The 19,544-nt window shown below is 46.1% G+C and overlaps 1 pseudogene; it reads left to right on the forward strand.

The window, feature by feature from the left end:
- The first annotated feature begins 8,785 nt into the window (after positions 1 to 8,785).
- Positions 8,786 to 19,544, forward strand: part of LOC119321728 — a 16,691-nt pseudogene continuing 5,932 nt past the window's right edge.

The raw sequence follows: 19,544 nt of genomic DNA on the forward strand, positions 1-19,544 counted from the left end.
TATATGCGGTTCTACGTATGAGAAAATCTATTTATATATATGCATAACGTGTACAATTTATAGTATCGTGAAATACCAGCAAACAAAAAAATTGAATGGAAAATAAATCAATCCCCCATCCAAATATTTAGTACCGGTTGGTGTTACCAACCGGTACTAATGCCCTACGCACACCCGGGTCTGGCTCGTGTCACGTGGTGGCACTTTAGCGCCGGTTCGGGACGAACCGGTACTAAAGGGGGGGGCCTTTAGTCCCCACTCTTTAGTGCCGGTTGGTGAACCGGCACTAAAGGCCGTTACAAACCGGTACTAAAGGCCGGTTCTGCACTAGTGACTCACCCGTGAACTGAACTGAAAAAAATACATAATTAGTTGAGCAAGCATGCATAAACAAACACCTCCCCAAATCCCATGACTATATCACAGATGGAAAGCAAAGGGCAATCCAACCCCATAGCAAGCACATTACGACAGGATAATCCATCACAGAAACCCCAAATCTCAGCACGCCCACCCAAATACTCGCCCATACTAACAGTAGTATGTCCTCGAAACCAAACAGCGGAAAAGGGAGAGAAAGCAACGGAGGCAAAATCTCGCCAAGAAAGTGCATAGGTCGCCGAAGAAAATGCAGCGGCAGGAAGCAGCGAACCACCCAGGAGGGAACACCTGCTCCCACAAAGCCGCCGCCTCCCGCGTGCAGACCCCGATGACAGCACCAGGGAGTCGCAGAGGACGGCTGAGCTCAGAAGCACATACTACCACCCAGCGTGGATGCGAGCGAGAAAGGGCAGGAAGGAGCGAAGAATGCCGGCAAGAAACCCCACAGGAGGCGACCGCAGATTAAAAACCCACGAACAGGCAGGAGCAGAACTGAAGGGAAGAATAGCACAAACGTACAGAGTCTGAGCATTGGGCCCATACCAGACCTGGTCCACCACGCAAGAGAGGAAGGAACGACGGGTAGGCATCATCAAAAGTTTACCGCAAGAGAGGAAGGAACGACGAGTAGGCATCATCAAAAATTTACTGAGAGGAAGGAACGACGTTTTCTTCATTGTCATCATCATCATCATCACTATCATCACTATCAGCAAACTCATCCTCATAATAATCATCATCTTCGGTCACTACCTTCTTTCCTTTTCCTTGACTTCTATTTTTCACAAGACAAGGTGTTCGCCCAGATCTGCTCCGACCGAAGACATGGTGTTCACCTGGATCTGTTCCCTCAAAGTTTTGTTTCCCTGCAAAAAAAAACAACCATTTTTCAATCAACACCCTCAAGATTTCGTTTCCTTACAAATGAGGACAAAATTTGAATAAGTCCGGGAAATTTTTCACTAGAAATTTCGGCAGCATAACGCGTCGTCGGATATAAATGCACCCAAAAGAAGCGATGTAATTATATGCCACATATTTATACTAGAGAATGTTTGGGGATTTCTCATGTTCTTCCGTCCATTACAAAATATTGGTCTACCTAAAAAAAATTGCATCAGAATTTGAAGATACGTCATCTAATCATCTAGTACTAGAGAATGTTTTTTTTTGTTCAAATGCCCTAAAAGGCTGTTTTGCCCTATTATACATCATCTTTTGGAAAAACTCAAACGGTCTCATAGTCTCTAATACAGTCTTGTGCACGAAATGAATAAAAAATTGTCCATTTTCACTTGGCTACCATTTCAGCATGTTATCATCCGTTGAAATGAGAGTATTTTCACCCGCAAAAAAAATGACAGTATTATGTTTTGCTTTGGATACCAATAGCATTTATATGCTGGTCAACGTGCATGGATGCATATGGGAGGAATGGAATGGACCGGGTCAAGAAAATAATACTGTATACTCTGCTCCCTACATGTCAACGTTGTAACATGCATTTCGAATCTAGCTTAGCTGGGTCTCCTATGCACTGCGGATCTAGTTTAGCTGGGTCTTCTCAGTGTGAGGCGTGACGTGCATATAAATAGCATCTTCATCTCCATCGTACTTACACCAATTAAGAGTCGCGTCTTAATCTTAGATATCCTAATCTCTTAGCTCCAGCAATGGCTTCACATGCATTCACTTTTAGGATGGCCATCCTCCTCGCCGCCGTTTTGGCCGTGTTGGTCCTGCCCTCCTTAGCTTGCCAGGAGGCTCAAGCTCCGGCTCCGGCTCCGGTGCCCGTGATACTGTGCCAGGATTGTGACTCGCGGTGTGAGTCGACCTCGATGTGCGACGCCTACGTTGCCGCCGCGGGCTGCGGAAACGCCTGCAGTGGCGCGACGCCGGACTGCGAACCCTGCAGGTCCGCATCCCTTCAAAACTGCTTGTCCAGCTGCAACGATGGCTGCCCCCGGTCCTGCCCTAAGTGCGACTGCCCCAGAGTATGCGCCAATGCATGCTACGACGTCGCACGGAGCCAATGTAAGGACAAGTGCGACTACTCCTACAACGCCGTCCTCAGATGCCACAAATGCCAGGACAATGCCCGCACGCAGTGCACCGATGCCTGCAACAGCGACTGCAAGGCTAACTGTGTCAGTGGCTGATAGATAAATCCTAGTAGGGCCAAGTGTTATTTTGTAGTACTCGAACTATGCATACGAATAAGAGATCAGTGCATGCAGTGGTATATGGTCTTTTGAATTTTATTGCATAGTTGTAGTGTTACAGTTAAGAGGCCACAAGTCCTCAACAGTGGCATATGGTCATTACACATGTGCCCCGCTGCTTTTGTGCATCTATGGATGTTTTTTTTATATATATATAAAGAGGACTCATGTGGATCTTCGATGTGTCGCAGCTTAAAAGAACAAATACTAGACCATACACCACTGTTTCATACTACTACTACTACTACTATGCCAGCCTGTGTGTATCTTTCGGTCCTGAATGTGGTGCCAGAACCGATCCTTGATCGTAAGTTGGTCAAGAGAGGTAACAATGCTCACTTGCAGGTTCTTATACAGTGGTCCAGTTTGCCACGGATGATTACCACAACTTGCAACGACGCTGTCCACCGGCAGTTTCGGCACCAACATGGCTGCATGGGGACGTGCTGGCTCTCAAGGGAGCGGCAATGTCTATATCGCTCTTGCTGACCAAAGTGGCGCCGGGCAATCGGAAGGAGAAGCGAAGGAACGGGAAGCCGTGTAAGTCTGTATGATTCGGCCAGTTTTTTTTCTCGAATACGCATGAGTGTGCGTATCGTTTTATAAAGAAGAGGGGGAAAGACTTCCCATCCACAGCATTACAATGCCATTTACACGGCTCGAACATCCACCTCCACATGGGGTGGTTACATAGTTCGACTACTCACCCATCCCCCACCTTGCTAGTCCCGTAAACACTCCATCCAAGTCCCCTTTCAAAAGCCCTGCTTGCCTCCATGCCCTTCCTTCCCTCTCAATCCGTCCGAGCACTTGCACTGTGGAGGGGCTTGCACCGTTAAAAACGATATTGTTTCTGTGCGTCCATATCACCCACATGCCCAGTAAGCACAAGGCTCTCATGGTCCGCCGTTGGTCTCGTCGCTGCTCTTGCCTTAAGCACCATGAGCCGAGATTGTCGTCATCGCGAGGCTCCAGCTCCGGATGATTAGTGGCCACGCTCATCCAATGCCACACTTCCTTTGAGAAGGCACAATGCACCATGAGATGATCCATAGTTTCCTCTTGTTGATCGCAAAAAGGAAACGCATCCTGATGAGGTAGTCCGCGCTTGGCGAGTCTGTTAGAAGTCCAGCACCGATTCTCGAGAGCAAGCCACACAAAGAATCGGCAAGTCAGAGGTGCTCTCGATCCCCATGTGAATGCAGCCGTAGGCGCCACCTCAAGTCCCGCAAACCTTGCCACGTACGCCGAGCGCGCCGAGAACATGCCTTCCTTTTCCCATGCCCAGGCAACCAAGTCCGTCGTGCCCGTATCCAGTTGCACATTCTCTACTCGCGACCAGAGGAGCAGAAACTGCTGCAGCTCGGCCTCAGTGATGTCGGGCCCAATGTCTCCTGCCCATGATGCATCCTCCATGGCTGCCGAGACTGTGCGCACCAGCCTTACCCGTTTGGGAACCCTGCCATACACCAACGGTGCAAGCTCACAGATGCGAAATCCCTGCAGCCAACAATCCTCCCAGAACAATGTTTCCTTCCCATTGCCAACCACAGCTCTAGCCGCTGCGTGAAACACTGCCATCGATTCCTTCGGGACTCTAATGGGTAGTCCAGACCATGGCCTCAACTTGTCCGTCCTTTGGAGCCATGGCGACCTTGCTTGCAAGGCTATGTTGAGCCAACGAAGATTCGGAATGCCTAAGCCACCAGCCCACTTTGGTCGACAGACCATGTCACATGCAACCGAACAGTTTCCTCCATTGGCCTCCTTCTTGCCACACCACGAAAAGCCTCAGCAAATTCGCACCATCGCTGATAAGGTCTTGGGGGTAGATCTAGCGCTAGCATGTCATGGATAGGGATTGCACACAGCACTGATGTTATTAGGATTAATCGTCCGCTCTTTGGCATTAGTGCAGCCCGCCAGGTTGGGAGGCAGTTGAGCCAGTGGGTATTCAAATACTGGTGCATTGGGTGTTGGCCAGTTGGGCCGTGTAAGTATTGGGCATTGGGCGAGTTAGGCAATCTCTCAGATCAGTTCTCGAGTCAAGTCGTTTTTCCAAACCAATCAAGTTTTACTAGTCCCCAGCCAGCCCCCTCAACAAGCAGTAGTATCTAGGTGTACATTGCACGCGTCAGTCATTGAGAACTCAGTCTCCACGCTGAAGATTACTACGTGCGTCCATCCATCCATGTGGATTTGCCACGCAAACTTCAGGACCCATACGCTTAATTATCGGTGGTCACTATTGAGTATTGAGTATTGAAACGTACGTACGCACAGTACTAGATTGTTTACACGACCGAGATCATAAATTTAATTGTGTAAACGTACGTACGCACAGTATTGGTTTACTCTCTCCGTTTCAAAATATAGTGCGCTCACGTTTTTCTAGGTTCAACTTTGATCATAAATTTAATTAACGAGACCGACTACGGCGGGAGCAAAAGTTATATAATTGAAAAGTTTTTTGCACCCGCAAAAAGAAAACTTCTTTTGAATATGAATTCATTGGTATAAATTTTGCTCCCGCCGTAGTCGGTCTCGTTGGTCAAATTTATGATCAAAGTTGAATCGCGGAAACCGAGAACGCACTATATTTTGAAACCGAGGAAGTATATTTTATTTCTTTCTAGACAAAATGCATGCTCTTGACTTAATAAATAAAGCCATCAGGCAGACTACCGAAACCAACATATTAAAATTATGTTTTATAAACAAAGTAGCATACAGACCAGCCACAACTGGGCAAAAGGGAAGAAACATTCCTCCCATCCTGATGGACGTGGAATTATGTTTTATCTCATTACTTGTGTTGTAGTATTTTGGTCGTAGGTAGTTGGCCGGGGCAGCAATGAGATAAAACATAATTCCACGTCCATCACGAGGAAGTAGCAAGATCTTGCTGAAATAGGGTAAACGCCATTGATCGAACATGGGAGATCAGCACTCCTATAGCCTCGCGATCAGTCTTCTTAGTCAATAATTTGCACTGCTGAAGAAATGGTAACAATTTAAACAAACAATCGGCTGGTTTATTAGGGAAGACATGCTCAATTGTAAATTTGTTTCTGGTGGTCCAAAAGACCAGGTAGGTTTATTAGCGAGTGATATAGACTCGTACAGGGTAGGTAATTCCATATAGCATTTTGTACTATCATCCATAAAAGATGGGCCAATTAAACGGAAGTACGGTAGCTGCTATACCATCCAAATCTTCAGGCTTGAGAAAGCAACTCATATACCATATAGCTGCTCTCTTAATTTTGACTTTGTTCAAAAAACGTCTTGTACGAGCCAGGCAGGAATATTAATGCAACCCAAGTCCTGACCATGGTCTGGTCCTGGTGCATATGCTTACACCACGGGTGATGATCATCGATACCCTATTTTCTTGAGAATTTGTGTAGTCATATATTTTCTTTTCCTTTTTGCGAAATGTGGTACTCCCTCCAATCCATTTATTTTAAGTTCCTTCGAACCATATTATTTGTCGCTAAATGGATGTATCTAGATGTTGGAGTACATATTTTTAAACACATATAGAAATGATTCTTAGTTCATTTCAACCTGCAAAAATATGCTCAGTGCAGCAACATGCACATTGCAGGAGCAGAGTCGAGCAGCAGATAATCAAGCCCTAGTTAGCGCAAAAAAGAAGAGGGACTAAAAAAAGACGAGAGCTTTCACTCCGTTTTCACCATGATTTTCCTCTATATCATCGTGGATCTCCACTTGTATGTGCCCGACGTATGTAAAATCCTTGGACCCGTTCCTGCGTTGCCACGTTCTACACATGCATGACCAACAACCGGTGACCCTGAGTCCTTGATACTGATAGACATGCACACTAAGAAGTAAGAACTTTCGACCTTGCACATCTCATTCATGCAACCAAGTAGACCCTCCGAGCCTCCGAGGGTTGCAAAAGAAAATGGTACCAGATACTTTATGGAGAAACGAGTAGGTCCAAATGGAAATTATGGGACAAAGATTGTGTTTCTTATGTGCTTCTTCATTCTGCTTCTTGTGATATTTTTTTTCCTTCTTCTGCACGTGACATTCCCTGTTTTCTTTTTCTCATCTTCCACGATTGACATCCTTGTGTTAGACTGCTGCTGGAATACTTGGGGAAATTTCGCAGGTCGTTCTTACATCCATTATAAAACGTGTAACAAGTGACTTGAAGCGGCTAGCTCGGAGAAAAAAGCAAGACAAAACCCCCATATTTTAGTTAGTGGCGGATCTTTCTACCACATATTGTGCTCGATATACTCCTAATCCTAGAGGGTAGGGAGCTTAATCTCGTAGTAGTTTATACTGTTGTCTGATAAGATGGCCAATCAACAGAATTAGCTGCTACGGTAACATCCAAATTTCCATGCTTGACAAAGCAAACCACATAAAATAATTTAACTTCTGCACACCCGGACGTCCTCTGTACAGGCTGCACAGGACGAAACATACAACACAAAAATAAGGTATGGTTCATGTTTTCAAACACAAATAAGAACAGCTTATAAACATAACGTGGCCGAATTTTTCTCAAGTTCTAGTCAATTGGATTATTGGGTCGTAACCGTTGGATCAAAAATGGGCCGATGAATATGTTTCTTCTTCCTTCAACCGTTTTCTCTTCTCTCCTGGACCCGGCATCTTCTCTTCTTCCTCTTGGAGCTGGTCCCAAACTCCCAATGACCATCCCCCTAGTCACCAGCTCTCTCTCTCTCTCTCTCTCTCTCTCTCTCTCTCTCTCTCTCTCTCTCTCTCTCCTCTGATCCAATTGTGATTATCATGCAACAGAGAAATAGCACATAAAAAATGATTCACAAACCTGAATAAAATGATTTTCCAACAGCTAGCTCAGAGAGCAACATGCATGCGTTAATGACATACGGGATTGCTAAATCTCAGTCGACTAAGATGGAGTCAATGCCATATTCGTGAGATTTTACATGAGTCCTTATAATTTTTTCTTTTTGATTTTTTTACATGTTATGTCAATTGATTAAGACTTGGTTTAATCGACTGAGACCTAACTACGCCCATACACATAGCAGTTTGTTGGCGCCGCCTCACCTCGCAGCGCCACTTCTTCTTCTACCTTGAGCTGCCTCACACAACTCTCCATCTCTCTCAAGCTACTCTTCTCCTCGGTGGCTTCCCACAAGAACACTCACACACACACAACGCACGCATATACCAAGGAAGAGGAACGGCTTTGCCAGAGACACTCCCTTGGTGAACCACAATGGCTACATGGTTTCTCTGCTCAGCCCTCTCGGCCTCAATCTTCCATTACTCTGTTGAAACATATATATACAAGGACCCAACACCCATGCCATCTAAACTCACTCCACAACGGCCACGTCCTGAAGTCACTCCACGATGTGGACGGCCAGGCCAATCGGCCACTACTCACTAGCACTAACAAACTCCAGCATACACCCCATGACAAGCGCGCGGGCAGCATATTCTCAACTGCCACACCACCCAGCCATGCATGCAGTAACTAATTAACCCAAATATCTTGACTCCAACTAAATGTCTAGCCGCCAGGCTTCAACCTCCTACATACTTGGTTTCAACTTGATGATGCAGTGTTATAGCCCATCAGTCTCAACCGCGCCTTGCCACTTCTCATGGCATGGCCGTATCGCACGGCACCATCCGCATCTCACCATGCTCGCCGCATCGCACAGCAGCTCGGCATCTCGCCTTCTTTGTGCGTCTTCCCTGAAGCAACACCGGACTAGCTACTCCCTAAATTATGCTACATGCATAATGAAAAGTAAACATGCACATACATATGACAAGATTAGTTCTAACACAGTTTAGCGCATGTAAATAAAAAGAGTTTACCCAGGGAAAAAAGGAACAGTTGCTAGCGCAGAGTCGTCGATCGACATCCACCCTGGACGGTTCAGACCGGTTCCTACGCTGCTATGTAACTTTCGATCGTATGTAGTACGTGGCCCACCCTCAGCGCGCGCGCGCAGACAAGTCAAAGTCAAGAGTAGTTTTCAAGAGCAACCTCAGCAACGTCGCGGTACGCCACCGGAATACAAGTCGCCGGCCGGGTGGGTGCGCGCGAGGCTGGGCGAGACCCATCCAGGTCGCGTATATATGAGTGAGGACGGCGCCGGCTTGAGCGGGCATCAGTCTTCCCAAGTTGCAAGACCATGGTGCGAGCGCCCTCGCCTTCTTCTCTCCTCTACGCTCTACTGCTCGCCGTGACCGCGCTGGTTGGGCAGTACCCGGCGGGCTCGCTGCGGGCGGCGACGGCGCAGACCATGGTGCCGGTCCGCGTCGGGGTGATCCTGGACTGGTCGACGAAGGTGTTGTCGGCGGTGTCGCTAAGGCGGCGGACCGGCATTCAGATGGCGGTGGAGGATTACTACGCGGCGCACCCGGGGTCGGCCACCAGGGTGGAGCTCCACTTCGCGGACTCCAAAGGGGACGTCATCGGCGCCACTTCCGCCGGTAAGCTCCCTCCCTCCCCCGCCGCACACACCTGTTCCACTTCCACCTAGCTAGCTGCTGCATGCTTCTCTAATCATAAGCTCTTTCGCTCCATGCTGAAATGAATCTTGCTTCTCTAATCAAGCGCGGACGCATTATGTTTTTTTTAGTGGAGCGCGTAGGTAGTTTGTGGTGTAGTATGTGCACGTCGAGCCATCTGTTGTATGATCCGTCCTTACTGTATATGTCAATGCCCATGATAAATACTGAACTGGTGATGCTTGCCTAATATTGGTCCGTAGTATTATTTTACATATACAACACGGATGTTAACATTCATCAATAAAGAAACTAGAAACTGAAGATGACAGTGACCGTGCTAATTTCGGGCTGCCCCATATTGCCAGCTCGTGTTCAAACCAACTACTTTACTGAAAAAACATGCCTAGTTCACTGAATGTGGCACAACCCACCAGATGGAGAGATTCAGTATGCTAGTACCTTTGAGGCCACGGAGCTGGAGTATGCTGCGATTCAGGTGCGGGCTCTTCGGTGTTGACAATATCTGGGACGTTGGAGAAATCTGGCATGGCCTGATATTCATGAATCGTTCTGGAAATACGGATGATGAATGCACTCATTGTCCTCCTCCTCCTCTAGCAATCCTAGATCAGGGACGCCCTCTGTTGCGATCCGCTGGGAACAGAAGCTGCCCATGAACATGGCAAGACGAAGATTTGAGGATTTGCCGGAGAAAACGCAAGAAAGAAAAAGAGAATCTTGAGAGAGGAGAAACCTTAACCGAGATTCATTGGTGAATCATGAAGAAATCTCGAGATCCAGTCGCGGGGAAGACCACGCCGTGGTTCCTCTGGTCGATGCAGTTGCGTCTGCCTGAGGGATTTGAATTTTGAATTGTGTCCGGCACTCCGGCTTGGGTAGATGGGGCAGCCCAGGTCACGGGGTAGTGGATGGGGACGTAGGCCAGTACGCGCTAGGACGAAGGCGTAGGTGCGAGCGCCAAATACGATGTGACTGTATTCGTTTCGTATGGCGCTGAGAAAAATGGAAAACCCATATTCGGGAGGGGTCATGTGGGGCATGCTAGCGCTGATCCACTTGGTGCAGCGACGGCGACGATACTGGTTGCGCGCGCAACCAGTTAGGAATGGCCTTATTCGGTGTCCTTGTCGCCATTTTGTCCGGGCAACTGGCTAGCTAGCTCCTCGATCCTAAACACAAGGACGGCGATCAATTTTTTTATTTATTTTTTTTGCGAAAATGATCAGACCTATTTAAAAGTTCGTCTGAAGTACAAAGCATCTCAGATATAATAAAAGTTACATTAAGATTACAAGATAATCGAACGATCACCACAATAGAGGCCTGAAATTAACAACCACGACATCTCCATCGAACTATGTTGGAATCCCAACTAATCCAACCCACATGGCATAAAATGCCATTTTTAACCGCTAATGGTGGACTCCGAAGCGTAAATATTCGTTAGTTTTGTCAGGTTTGTCGGGGTCGGGTGCATAGGTGCATGTGCTCTAAGCTTAATTATTGTTGAGAACTCCATGCCATGCACGTCGCCTTCTCGCCCCGTCCATCCGGCTAACAAGTTTAATGATATGACTGAAATCAGTTTTCTGAAATGAGTAAAAACTAATATTCATATAAATGAAGTAGATTTCAGCGTGAAATATGTGAAACTTTTTTGAGATGAAAATATGTGAAACTTGTTATTTAAAAAAAAACTTGAAGTTGTTATCTGAGAATGTAAAATTGGTTATTCCAAATTAGTTTTAAGAAATTGATGAAATTATTTTCTTAACTGTGTGAAATCAGACTTCTGAAATATGATATCTATGAATGTGCTCATTTCTATATCCAAAAATGATATTCGTGAAATATATTTCACCAATATCATATTTCAATTTGAAATATAATTCAAAAATATTACTTTTACTTGTTGAAATATGCAGCTTCACAACTATCAATTCTTTTTAATGAAATAAGTAGCTTCACTGTAAAATGTAATTGAAAATTCAAAGTAGTCAAAATGTCCAAGATTAGTCTTGTTTTAAAGATCTTTGTTGACCTAAATTCAAATATGTACAACAATTCAAAACGAAAATTTGGTTAAAAGTGACGAGTATGTTCAAAATGTGATAAGAAAAATAAAATGCTTGTCTTTAGTTGGAGAGAGAGAGAGAGAGTCGTGTGTCCTGCAGCCAGTCGGCAAAATTGACAAATTTGACCTATGGACGAAACCAAATCACAGAATGAACTGTCCGTGAAACTATTTCACGCGACTGACCTTTTTGTGTGACGCCCGACACGAAGGCGTCACACTACACTGTGCAACGTCTCACAGATAGGCGCTACACGTCTGGCCAGCGTCGCACCCATGTGATGCAAAAATTACTAAGTCAGCGTGCAGCGCCTGAGAGCTAGGCGCCACACTATACAGTGTAGCGCCTAGCTTCTAGGCGTTGCACTAGTGATTGCTTTATTTTGTAGTGCAACCACTAGTGCAGCGCCTGAGAGCTAGGTGCCACACTATACAGTGCAGCGCCTAGTTCTTAGGCTCTGCACATTGACTTAGCAATTTTTAGACAGTCTGGGGTGCAACGCTGGGCAGGCATGTAGCGCCTATCTGTGAGTCGTTGCAGAGTGTAGTGTGGCGCCTTCGTGTCGGGCGTCACACAAAAAGGTCAGCCGCGTGAAATAATTTCATGAACAGTTTATTCTGTGATTTGATTTCGTCCACAGTTCAAATTTATCAAATTTGCCCAGCCAGTCGTCCCTCTCCTCTCACTTTGTTACCTGACAAAAGACTGCTATTGTGGACCCCCTCAATTTGTATTGCATCGTTTCATGCTAGAAAATGATTAACAGCTTACACATGAAAAGACATCACAAATATCCATGGAACAAACCAAGGATGATGGATGTCTTGCAATTACATACGGCACCGGTGGAAAAATCATTTTCATGCACGTCCAGACTTAATTAGGTTATTTGGACTGGTGTGCGTCTGACTGGCAAGTCTTGGCGGTCTGGTTCTTCACCGCGTGCACGTGCCAGCGCGCGAGTTGGTCAAGCTAGCTACTACTAGTGGCCTGTATAGTACTCACGGTGAGTACATCAGATCGGGACTGATTGATTTAACCCCAAGTCTTAGGGCTTTTTTCACTACTAGGTGAATGCCCGTGCGTTGCACGGGGCGCACATAAGGCAGGGGAATCAATTGGTGTTGGTTTTTTTAGGAGTGGTTTCAATGGAAAACCAACGTGAGGAGGATGTGAAGAAAAAAAATGAATCACAAGGGTGAATATATCAGGTTACCCAAGATTGATCCAAATTTACTACTGCGCTACAAGATTGCAAAGCTTCTTTTGACTATGCAACTCTACTCTCCCCCATTCACAAAATTTATTGCAAGAAATAAAATCTAACATATAATGAAATAATGAACAGAAATTTGAGTGGAATCTGAGATAAGAAGCTAAGTGATAAAGTACATTTGCTTTCACAAAGAACAGAACTACTCATGCAAGAAATAATACACATGAACTGAACTATCTTGTTTTCATCCGACGTGAGGAATAAGCATGGACTACTCAAGATCCCAAACACCGTCACTAAAGGATAATAGAATATCTTGTTTTGCATCCGACGTCAGGATTAAGCATGGACTTCTCATGATCCAAAACACCGTCACTAAAGGATAATAGAATAATAATCCAAGCTTCTCATGACTGAGCTCTCACACTTTGTTTACCTTGGCAGAGGCGTTTGGTGAATACTTATGTGGCATCACTGTCAATAATGAATTCTTATGCCTGAAATCATCCATGCAAATTATCAAAAAGATACGAAGTGTATGTAAATGCAGTGAAGGAAGTTAGATCCTGGAATATCCAGAACTAAATAATAGTACTTAGTAACCTTGTGATCCTTTTACATAGAAAACCTTTCGAAAACACCAGAGGATTTAGAATGGTTACTCCTTTTTCGTCATAGCTTCTAAAAAGAGTTTGAGAAAGAGTTAAAATAGAGAAACCCACTCGGATTTTTTTTCTCAATTTTCAGAATTGACCAGTGGAAGGGATTTTGGGTTTTTGAAAAGTTTATACTGAAAACCATCATTGGTCTGTCGAAATAACTATTAATGACATGAATCAAGAGGCCACCAAAACTATGAACTATTCAATGCCATTATCAGAAAAGAAATTACATTAGACAGTACATCATAAAAAATGCAGTTGAAGTGGTCCATTTTCCAGATGATCTTTCCTGCATTCCTGCAGTAATACAACATGAACAGTGACTGAAGATTCCAATAAAAAAGGAGAGAAAGTAAATGTGAAAGATCGTGTATGAAAATGTCATGTGGTACTTTTGTTCTTTCGTAAACATGTTTCAAGATTGTACTGTCAACCATGCCAACGACATTGGAACCTGGTCTGATACTCTGATGTCTCCTCTTACCTACCAAATTCAGCAAGCACAGGTATGAAGAGTGAGTTATCTGTAGAATCAGTACCAGACGGCACCCTAGGGGAGTATAAGACAAACAGGTGAGACTCAAACACACACACACACACATCATGTCACAATATTCCTGTATGCTTCAGGGAGAGTCTCAAAGGGAAACAATTATGGGTTAGCCTCCATAAGAACTGTTACACTTTGGTTAACATGGTATCTCCCAGTTTCTTTTCTCAGCGATGCTTGTAACCGAGTTGTCATTTGTTGCGGGGGATAGTGACATGGGTAGACGAACCTGCAAAGGGCGAGATTGCTCGGAAATTCAAATGGCATCAGCAGCACCTACTCCCAAGTGAAAATAAGCTAGATGTTGATCACGTAGAGGTTGATGCAGGTGACGTCGTCGCCCTACCGCAGTAGCTTCTTGCCGTATCACGAGTTGCCACACCCCACCTCAACGACCTACAGGCTGCAGCACAACAAGCAACATATATGTTCAGAAATCAGGAGTCCATCACGAGATTGACCTCAAGAATGGGGGAAGAGGAAGGGGAGCATGAACTGGGAAGGGGAGGGAGAAGAACAGGGCATGGCCGGCTGCCGCATCGACTCCATGTCCGCGTGACGATACGAGCCCGACGGCGGCAGCCTCGGGAAGACATGAACTCTCGCCCACGCCCTCCTCGACGCTGCAAAATAGCTCCGTGCGGCAGCGGCGAATCCTTGGGTGTCGCACAATGATGATGGGGAGCGCGCGTCCTCCTGTCGTTCGCCAGATCGGGGAGCTTGTGGCGGCGGCCAGATCAGTGGGATAAGGCAGGGGAATCAATTGGCGTCTGTTTTCTAGGAGTGGTTTCCATAAAAAACCAACGTGAGGAGGACGTGAAGAAAAAAAAATTCAATCGCATGGGTGCGGGAGGGCTTGACGAAACTAACGACGTAAGAGGGAAGACGGAACCTTACGGTTCTTTTAGGTAGTAGAGATAGTAGAGATTCAGACCTTATGAGGAAACTTTAGCATAAAATGAACTTCGCACAAAAAAATTTCATAATCTGATCCTTTTCAGAAACGCCAAAGGCCGTCGCGTTGCTGCACTATATGAAAACACCGAACTGGCTAGCGTTGCTGGTCTGGTCGAGATGCTATGAACGCCAAAGTTTGTTGCATTGCTGGAAACGCCAAGGGGGTGGGCGTTGCTGTACAAGCATGCAACGCCAAGGGTGGTTGGCGTTTCAACTAGCTTTTCACATTTTTCAATTATTTATGATGTGAAGCAACACTAGCTAGCTCGGTGTTTCCAAATAAAGAAGAAACGCCACGGCTTGTGACGTTATCAAAAGGGTCAGATCGTGAAATAGTTTTATGTGGAGTTCATTTTATGCTAAAGTTTTCTGAAAGGATCAAAGTAGTGAAAAGAGCCAAATCTTAGCTAGCTCATGCAGTTGTACATTGGTTTGGCACGCCACGACAACGACAGAGATGCCTCAAACATCATGATCCAAGGTTCAAGTCGTGTGACAGACACCATGTGGGCGGATGTGCATCATCGATCCGGTCACCAGCGTTTGAACGCTCAGTCGTCCAAGTTTTTAATGCTGAAAATCTTTCTACCCTATAGTTGTCATGACTAGTCATCAACTGTTCATGTGGCTTTCAATATTACTCCACCAATTTCGGTGAACATGATGTTTGGAGCTTGGCTTAACAGGGTAGAGCCCGGGTTAGCTAAGCATATTCGCGTGGGGGTGTGCGCCTTAGTGTGGGCGCTTTGGAATTGCAGAAATGATCTTGTTTTTAACAGAACAACAAACACTCATGTTTTGCAGGTTATCTTCAGAGCCACGGCACTTATCCGTTCCTGGTCGCTACTCACTCCGACGGAGGCCAGGGAGCGTTTGGTTACTGGAGCTATCCGATGGGAGACGGTAGCACGGGATATCTTCAGCCGGTTTGGATGGCGGTCATGTAATAGGATAGGCAATTAGTTTACCTGTCTTTTGTTCAGCCGTGGTTTATCCTTTGTTGGGCTAGCTTATGTATCTAGCCTTTGGGCTCTGTGTGAGCCTTGTCGTTTTTTTTAGTTTGCTACTACTGAGACTTCGAGACCTTGTGGATGTTTTATTTTTAATAAGATGGCCGTATGCATCGTGCTGATGCAGAGGCCGGGGATCCCCCTTTTCAAAAAAAAAAAATCGATCGGTCAGCAGTGGATACCTTGCTTAGCCACATGCATGCAGTCCAAGGTAGTGCTCTCTTCCTTTCAAAATAATTGGAGTTCTAGAAAAAATTTAAGTCCACTATTTCAAATTCATCAAAATCTGAGGAAATGTCCGTAAAGATCTACATTATAATATATATATAATACATAAATGTATTCATAATGAATTTAATGAAGTAATTTCGGTTTCGCAGATGTTAGTATATTTTTATATAGAGTTCGTTGAATTTAATGAAGTTTGACTTAGGGCAATCCTAAGACTTCAATTATTTTGGAACAGATAGAGTAGCATCCATTTTTTGCTCTTCACTCGATGGGATTATTTTGCGCAAGAACAAATGTTATTATTATTTTTGCATATTTTATAGTTCTTGTTAGGTACATTTTTTTTAAAGCAGGATGTAGCCCCGACCTCTACATCTGGATGATGCATGTAGCCATTTTATTAATTATTCATAAAGACCATATAAAGTAATACATCAGTAAGCCTGAAGCCACCATCTAGAGAACAGTTGTTACTAATCCTCCCCCCCTTGATGAAGGAGTGCCGAATGTCCGAGCCAAATACCAAACAGACATCGCACCAAAGCCTAACATCTAAAACCGGATGCCCCACCCAGCCACCAGGACTGGATCACACACCAGACCATCGCACTCTCAGAGGCTGCTACCGCCATCTTCCACCGGTCCATCTCTGGAGCAGGAACTGACGCATCGACCTTGCCTGGTCAGCCGTCGACGCCACCACGCCACCAGACAATGCCATCATCCTGCACGTATCCATCCATATGCACCCGTCGCCGAACCTCCACAGCACCATGCCGCCGGGATCCGCCGTCGGCCTTGCGATAGATGTAGCACCGCTCCTCCTCTTGTCCCCTCCAGTGAGCACGTCCTCCAAAATGATGCCCCCAGGAGGGACAATGGAATCGAAGGTGCCATCATCGTACGATTCGGTAGACCCAGATGTAGGGTTTCCCTAGGAGCATCACGAGTGGGGTACCTCGACCTACAACAACGATGCCTCGAGAAGGGAACGACGTCACATACGCCACCATCGTCCGTCATGACCATAGTCGGCGCGATTTTCACCGGAAGTCCCGCCCCCCCGATTTCACAGCTGACTGGAACTGTACGTAGCCTCGTCGTGAAGACGAAAGCCGTCATCGGCACGCCGGCAGGGAGCCTCTAGCCACCCCTCACCGGTCCCTCCACACGCCACCAGTTGGAAACAACCACGCCGAGGCGGACCTGGACGGGACGCCAGATTCGTGGCTTCTGCTGCCACCCATCTCCAAGCACATACTCCACCGAGGGGAAGAGCACCATACCGGCCACGGATCTGACTGCCACCGCACAGGCAAGGGGCATCGCCCTACCTGTTGCTCGTGGATCCAACGCCGGAGTCTCCCCTGCCGCTTCCGGGAGATCCCACAGCACACCACCCGCCCTAGCGCTTTGGCGTCGGGCCCGCTGCCATCGGGGACTTGGCCGGAGGCAGGAGAGGAGATGGAAAGGGCCTGGCGGCGCTAGGGTTTGGGTCCCCTGGCATCGCCCAGGGGAGGTGACGCAAGGTGGTGAGCAGGGAATGATGTAACAAAGCTATCACCTTGTTAGGTACATATTTCTACGGTTGTTCTCTTCTTGATTTTTTAGTGTTAGCTATTATCTTTGTGTTTAAGCTCCTTAACAAAAGAAAAGGACGACGATAACTGCCACATGTGTGGGCGTTAAGGAGTCTGGCCACACGTATTATGTGGTGTCTAAAAGGACCAGCCCACACGCCTATGTGTGGGCAAAACAACTAGCACCCACATGTCTCTTTTTTTCCTTGCGGTCCCTGTTACACGCCTACGTGTGGGCGTTAAGGAGTCTGGCCACACGTTTTATGTGGTGTCTAAAAGGACCAGCCCACACGCCTATGTATGGGCAAAACAACTAGCACCCACATGTCTCTTTTTTTCCTTGCGGTCCCTGTTACACGCCTACGTGTGGGCAAAATGGATAACTGGCACACGATCTCTCTCAGCCACCTACCTCACGGCCCCGCACGCCCCGCGTGACAGTTAGCACGCGTCCCCGCAGTTGCCATGGTCCGGACCCTCTTCAATGTCTGTTTAACTATAGTTGTCATGTCCCTGAATTACAGTTGCCATGTCGGACAACAACAGTTGCCATGGTTGCTCAACTGCAGTTGCCATCTCAGGTCAAGTGCGAGATGCCATTTTAGGCAACTGCAGCTGTTGCCATGTATGGTCTGGTTTACTATAGTTGCCATGATTTGAAACCTTTAGAGGTTGCCACCTAATAACACTAAGCAGTTACCATGTATGGTCTGGTTTATAACAGTTGCCATGATTTGAAAACCTTAGGAGATGCCACCTACTAACACTAGGCAGTTGCCGTGTAGCGCTACAAAAAGATATGACAAAACAACATGTCCGGGTAAAGAGAGAGTTGACATTTGCTTACGAGCACACTGGGGTAGTTGTCATGTACCCTGCAAAACACATGGCAACTGACATGTTCGGGTAAAAAAAAAAGAGAGTTGTCATCTGCTTACAAGCAGAGTGGGGCAGTTGCCATGTACATTGCAAAACGTATGGCAACTGACATTTTGGGTGTGGGAGAGGAGATGGCGTGTAGGCGAGATGGCAAATGCCCACACACCAGTCCTTGTGCGTGAGTGAAAACTGGCGTGTGGGCGAACTGCTAAACGCCCACACACTGGTCCCTCTGTGTGGTGAAACGGACGTGTGGGCGACCGGATGAATGCCCACACACCAGCTCAGTCCTATGTTGCATCATAAATATACCAAGATTCGTGCACCCACAAAATAAACGCGGATTCACGTGTGTGAGTGAGATGCAAACGCCCACACGTGTGGGCGTTAGTGTTTCCGAAAGAAAATATATGTGGGCTTGTGTGCACCATCGCTCGAGTCACTAGCGTTGAACACTCGGTCGTCCAAGTTTTTAATGCTGAAATTTTTTCGACCCTGTTGTCATGCCTTAGTCATCAACTCTTCATCATCATCCATCGGTCATCAGTGCATACCTTTGCTTAGCCACATGCATGCAGTCCAAGCTAGTGCTCCCATCGTTTCAAAATAATTAAAGTTCTAGAATTTTTTAAGTCGACTATTTAAAGTTTAACAAAGTCCGTAGAAATATTCGTAAAGATCTTCTCCCTCCGATCCAGAAAAGAGTGGCGTGACTTTAGTTCAAATTTAACCTGAAATTGAATTAAAGCCACGACACTTTTTTGAATGTAGTGGGAGTACAATACACTGGTGAAAAAAAGGCCTTTGGTCGCGGTTCGCAACTGCCATTAGTCGCGGTTGCGCAACCGCGACCAAATAAGCGCGACTAAAGCCCCCCACCTTTAGTCGCGGCTGCTTAAGAACCGCGACTAACGGCCCGTCCACGTGGGCGCCAGGCGGCCGTCGGGGCGGAGGACCTTTAGTCGCGGTTCTTCTGGCCAACCGCGACTAAAGGCCGCCACAGGTTTAGGGTTTTAGCCCCCCCTAAACCTGTTTTCTGTTTAATTTGTATTGTTTTATTTCTTTTGTGCTTTATTTTAATTTTGAAGGAGTTTCATATATTCTACGGTACTACATACATGCATATGAATGTACAATTTCAAATAAATTTGAAATTAGAACCAAAAAGAATTCAAGAGGAATATACAATATATATTCAATATCATCGGATGACCATATACAATTTTGAACAAGTTTCCATACATGATTTAATGCAT

The sequence above is a fragment of the Triticum dicoccoides genome, chromosome 6B (genome assembly GCF_002162155.2).
Source record: "Triticum dicoccoides isolate Atlit2015 ecotype Zavitan chromosome 6B, WEW_v2.0, whole genome shotgun sequence".
NCBI lineage: Eukaryota > Viridiplantae > Streptophyta > Magnoliopsida > Poales > Poaceae > Triticum > Triticum dicoccoides.